The following is a 6,417-nucleotide window of genomic DNA, read 5'->3' on the forward strand; positions in this document are numbered from 1 at the left end:
CTCCCTCACTGAGGTGCACCTGTACCATCTCTGTAAACTCACACTCCTAATTCCAGCACGTGTTTTCCAAATGCACAAGCAGCAATTGGTTCAAGCTGCGATTGTCATGTTTAAAGTAGAAGCAGCTCTCGCAAAATTAAAGCAGCAGTCAAGACATTTGTCGATAACTGTTTTCCAGTTTTTTTAGAAGAAAGTAAGGGGAAAAATTGAAAGTAGTTGAAGTACTTCCTAGCCTACAAGAGAGATCAGTTTCAGAAATAGAGGAAAGGAATAGCTTGGAAAAGACTGACCTGGGCCCTCGAGCAAAAACGTCCTCAAGATATTTGTCTGCATAATCACCATTTCTTAGCAGCAAGACAAGGCTAAGCTTTACTCAAGATCTACACTAAAATTGCTACGTATGTATAGCTGTAACACACTTATGAAATTCACAGGTTAAGAACAGTCCGTATTACTCGGCAAACAAAGCTTACCTTAGAGAACACTAAGTGAGAACTTCACTGTCCCGTGTGTTCTCCCGAGTAGACAAGTTCCAGTGTCTCGTTGAACCCAGGGATGCATTTTGTGCACCTGATCTGAAATGACTTCCCAGTCCTCAGATTTACCAGATGCTATAATTCCACCAGCAAAGTAGAAATAGTCCTTTTTCTCTGAGACTGGTCAGCGTTTTTTAATGATGGATTTCACAATCTTAGACATTCTTCATGGAGTTAAATGAATATCTGGTCTTTTAAGTTTGTATTTCCTCAATGTCATAGATATCAACAATTTTCAAAGTGTTTCTTGGCCATTTTTATTTCTGTGGTGAAGTACACCTAGGTCAGTTGGCCTTTCCTTACTGGAGGGCCACGATAATGTTAGGATCTTCTTGATTCAGTGTTAGTTCAGAACAAGGGTTGGTGTTCTCTGAAACCAGCGGGATTATCTCCCTTCCCCAGTGCATAGCTATTATGATAAAAGTCCATGGAGCACTTTGGAGAATGATAAGATAAGTGGTGTAAGTGTTTTTCACATAGTAAGGTCCTGGATTTCCCTTCATCCAAGGGGCTGTAAGTCTCTAAACGGGTGAAAGTCTGGGTTCTTTTTGTAGGATTGTGAATCTCTCTATTATTTGACATTGGGTTTTGTCCATCTCATCTAAACTTTTTCTGCTCATAAATATGCAGTGTGAATCTGACAGGGTTCCTAATGACTTTATTTCTGAGCGTCCCATGAGAATACTCAAGCACTATGGCCTCCACATGCCAAGCCATTCAAACCACGGCTTTGCCTCTGCTGTCCAGGACAGCAAAGGTGCTCATCATGTCTCTGGCTGTCATGTGCTCCCACCTAGTCCTTGGCACTCTAGAATCTGTTGAACCCATGGGCTACATTTCCGCATCGAATGCCTGTGATCCCTACTACGAGGTCTGTGCAGAGCGAGGGGCAATGACAAGGCTCTTCCTCAATGCTGGTGCCCAGCTCACAAATCTGTTCCTTAGAAGCTGAGTGCACGGTGTATTTTCTGCATTCTCACACTGTGGGAAATCCTTTCCCCTTCTCTGAGTCCTGGGATAGCATCAAAGACAGCGACCCATGCAATAGCAGATTTGTTTCAATCATTCACAGTGGGCCATCAGCTGATGCATACTTGAGCTCCTAAATCAAATAAGTCATTATTACTTTTTTGTTAACTCTGTGAGCTATTAAATTAAATCTGCAATCAGTTTGACAGGTTCATATAAAAAAGAAATCCCAGACTGATTCATGTTTATGTGACTTCTGCTGTTACCACGTACCCTTATTTCTGAATTTATTCCTCAGATGTGTGCTGCTAAAACTCACAAACTTTCAAGAGACACTTTAGGAGTACAGTAGATACTCCTTGGATCCCGCTGTGGAACTTGTTTTTAGGAGTCATCTAAATTTTGAGCCTGGTTAGAAGTCTTGAGACAAAGATATGTCCGAGGAGTGTGAGTTCTAAGGAAGATTAGCAGGCGTGTGCTTATTGTTTCTTACTCTTTCCATAGACATCACAAGATTAGTTGTCCCTGGTGTAGGAGGTCAGGGGCAAGGAGCAGGAGTGCTGGTGCCTCTGCATGGAAGCTGGGAAATCTTTCCTTTGGGCAAAATGATCACTTCAATATATAGGAGTTCTGTGTTCCCAGCCTCCTCAGCTTCCTCCCAAACATCTTCTTCACAATTTATGAATTCCATTCTTTTCTGGTCAGCAATCTCACTTTCACTTTGATACCTTTCCAGGCTGAGGACTAAAGTGTGATATGATTTAGCCAGTGTTAATGTGAAATTTCTTATTTGATTTCCAACAACTTCAGCCTAAAGTCTTCTTCAAAACACATCTAGAATACTTTACTTTTTTTTTTTTTTTTTTTTTTTTTTTGTATTTTAGTATAGGATCTACAGGGTCTCACTACTAGATCAAACTCTAGTGATCTGCCTGTGTTCAGCCTCCCATGAGCTGGGATTATAGGCAGGTGCCACCACACCAGTCTCAATCACCATCTCAGTGTGCCCTGGGAGCAGGGCTGGCAAGGCAGGCCAGGGATTGAACCCCCAGGCCCTGCCTCTGCCTAATCAGGCACTTTAATCAACTGAGGTACTTGGCTGGCCCCACTTTACTTTCTTTTTGCAGCCCTGGAGCTGGGCATTTGAATCTCTGAGATGCTTATTTTCCCTTACTAATTTGTTTTTGTGCTTTGCAGATATTTTTCTTGCATATCTGAAGCTCATGACCTTACTTCATTAGTTTGTCCAGACCATCAGTATATTTCATACTCTTCCTAAAATACTCAAAAATACTGTCCATAGGTTCTTTAGAACCCTTCAATCATACAAGTAGAAAATTAAGATAACCAAATGGCACTGTGCAATATAACACTTCAAAGAGTTGACACCACAAAATATCAGTACTCTTTACATAATCAAAGCAGCTTCCACGGAAATCTTCAATCTCATGAAATTAGAGTCAACTAAAAGAATGAGAGAAGTTTGTGTCTAGATTTCTGTTTACCTAGAGCCACCTTGTTACCAAAATTTGTACTTGGAGGTGCACTAACGGCAGAGTCTATTTGCAATGCATGTATAAGTGCAGGAAGATTTTAGAGATGGTTGTATAAATCTCAGGCAGAGTCTCAGTGGTGTTCTGCTGAATCAGAAGCAGGAGAACACAAAATTGCCAGCTACATACTAGAGAGCAGCCAAAGGCGGAGACGTGGGAGCTCACTGTCAGGTCGCTTTTGGGAGACTGTCTGAAGAGAGTGAGGCAGAGGTTCTGGAATGCAGGGCTGAGGAGTGAGTGCTGGAAGCCTGAAGGAACCCGAGATGGACAAGAAGGCCACCCACATAGGAGGCGTGTCCTGTGGTTTGGGTCTACATGTGAATCCATCACAGACACAGCCAGAGCTTTTCTACTGTAGGTGGTTCTTAGTCATGTTTACTGGGCATATCATCGCTGAAGATGCCTCTGTGTGATTCCAGTCATATAAGGTACCTGAACTTGCCAATTTCATAAAGACGGAAAGTAGAATGATGATTTCAAAGGCTGATTGAAGGTTATACGGTGAGAGATTGTTTGATAGATAAGTATATTAGTTTTTCAAGATGAAATGACCTCTGGAGATGAATGGTGCCAGGAAGTGTTTATTGTCGCTGCTTCAAGTACTAAAATGTGGTTACATTGTTAAATTTCATGTTATGTGTATTACATTACAATTTCAAAGAAAAAGTTTAAATTTGGTGGCAAAATGTGCTATATTCAGGCTTAGTTTCTATTCCAAACTTACTGAATTTCATTGTGCATGCATTTACATTTGTATAGCTTTCTCTTTTCTTCCTTATTCTTAATTATTATCCTAAAGGGAAAGTGAAATAAATAACTTATAGATACATTTGTGTTGTAACTTAAGATTCAGGGACTTGAAAAGGTCCCAGGAATTGAAAATAATTACAAACTTCTTAAGAAACAAAACCTTAAGAAACACACCTAAGTAGACATAGTTATTATTTATAGAAGCATGTGTGTGCTTTGCTTAGTGCACACTCAGGGGTCCTTTCAGCTTTGCATCCAGTGCCAGTAGGAGGCGCCCCGAGTAGTGAGTCCCAGACTAAGAGAAATGATGGTGAAGAAGACCAAGTTTGAAAAGAGGCCGTCTGTCCACAAAGATGTGTGAACACTCCCTGAGCAGTCTTGCTGTTGATGATAGAAGTGGGAGGAGGGATAAAGGAGAGAGGCAGAGGCTGAGCTCTGCTTTCACAGCCACTGTGATGGAAAGGCCACGAGTCCTGGGGCTCCATTGCTGTCTGCTTTCTGCTCTTTGCTAATCTTACCCAAATTTTCTATTGGAAATAAACCACTCACTTGCTTAGCATTCTTTTCTTCTTCCCCTTCACATTCGATCCAACCTAAAATGTCAATCCAGCAGTACCTGTGAAGGCCATCAGGCGACTGCACTGCCACTGAGTCTCTCAATTCCCTTTTGGTTTTTGCCCAGGAATCTCTTGCAAACACAACAAGAGACACACACAGGAAAAAAAAAAATTACCCATTGCAGACAGTAAATGTTTCTTTTCAGGTCAAAAGGTCAAATTTGGATTCCTCTTTTGTCTGTATATATAGGTAGTGGCTGGTCACTGTAATGAAACATCATAACATGGCACTTTTCACTGTAGGATAAAGACAATTCATTCATCTTAAATTGTCTTTCTCTTGTGCAAGTAGTAATAAATAATGAAGTATAAGTTGCTAAAATGCTCAGGAGTGTTTCTAAAGTTTTTTAGCTCATGCCAATTTCTAAAATTTTTGGCATAGATTTTATTAAGGAATTTTAAGCCAGAAATGAAAAGCAAGTATTTCCAGTATTTCCCAGAATTTTCTTGTGGGTGTGATTTTGATGAGCTCATTCTAAGAGCTAAAATGAATCTCCCTGTAGTTCTTTTCCTTTCTGAAAATTCAGTCGTGGTTTTTCTTGTGTGTTTGTGTATGTGTGTGTTTGTGTGTGCATGTGTGTGGATCGTTGTGTAGCAGCACTAAAAACAGGTGTTTTCATCTAAATAGGATGCATGTGTCAGTGATAGGAAATTTGTATTTGACTATGATATGTCAGAGACTAGGGCAGGGCTCCTGAGGCAGAAATGACATGCTCGCTTGCTTGCATGCTTGCTTTCTTTCTTTCTTTCTTTCTTTCTTTCTTTCTTTCTTTTTCTTTCTTTCTTTCTTTCTTTCTTTCTTTCTTTCTTTTTTTCTTTCTTTCTTTTTCTTTCTTTCTTTCTTTCTTTCTTTCTTTCTTTCTTTCTTAATAATATGCAATTTTATTTTACATTACTCTGCTGATACACAGACATAACATTTTCAGAAGCCTTTTTTTGGACTCCATTCAATAGTTAACAAGACACCGTAGTGATCCAACTCTCAAGAATCAAGCAGTGAATACACGAGACACCCTTTCACATGTGCACAAATCTGCATGGAAAAGTGCAGCAGTTTTAGGCTTAGACTCGTGTGCTTTAATTTATTTCCCCTTTCTAGGATATGAAGAAGTGGCATGTGCTTTAATTTGCCAAAAGCAATGCTTGGATTCTGGCAACAACATGCTACTTCTATGACACACTAAATGAATACAGAATTACAAAGGCAGGAGGTGTAAGTGAATTTTTATTGGAATGGAAGTTTTCAACTTAAACAGCAACAAATGAAGGTGAATAAGGAAACTTCTGTGGCCACAGACAGACATGACCTCCATCAAACTCAATTCAGGAGGCTTTTCAGTTTGTGACCTCCAGCCCAGAGATGCCAAGAGCTTTCCCATTCAGTCTAATACTTCCGGATTTCTACCAAAAAGGAACACAGCAGGCGGATGGAAAAGCTGCTCAATGCAAGGAAACCCCAGAGACAAAAGGAAGGAATGCAGGAATTAAGAAGTTATGTAGAACACTCTTTAAATTTTAGTTAACTACCGTGTCTTCATATCTCCACAGTAATACAAAACACAGTCACTGGAGAACTGCTTCAGATTACTTAAATACCAGAAGCATTTTTAGTGCAAACCTCCAGAGAACTGTTTGCAAGAGATACTCTAGCTTACCATGTTCTTACCCGTCCTTATCAGGATGCACTCTGATGTGAATATGTTATGACTACAAAAGATTTTAGTGACACTCCTGGAATATTTTGCTCATACTGGCAACACTATCTTGAGAAATAGGTGTCAGGCTGGACACACAACAACCTACTCCAGCTGGCCTTCAAGAGCTAACACTGGTTCTCCCCCTCAGCCAGACTCCTCTCCAGCCTTCTCACAAAGCACGCTGACCACTGTGCCGAGGTTCCGCAGGCCTCTGTCACTGTCTTTTGCATTTCCACCGTCAAATTCTGTCTCATCTCATCCCAATGCCCTTGCCCTCGACCCATACGTAGATGGG

Source organism: Octodon degus, unplaced genomic scaffold (genome assembly GCF_000260255.1).
Source record: "Octodon degus isolate 3935 unplaced genomic scaffold, OctDeg1.0 scaffold00012, whole genome shotgun sequence".
NCBI classification, from domain to species: Eukaryota; Metazoa; Chordata; class Mammalia; order Rodentia; family Octodontidae; genus Octodon; species Octodon degus.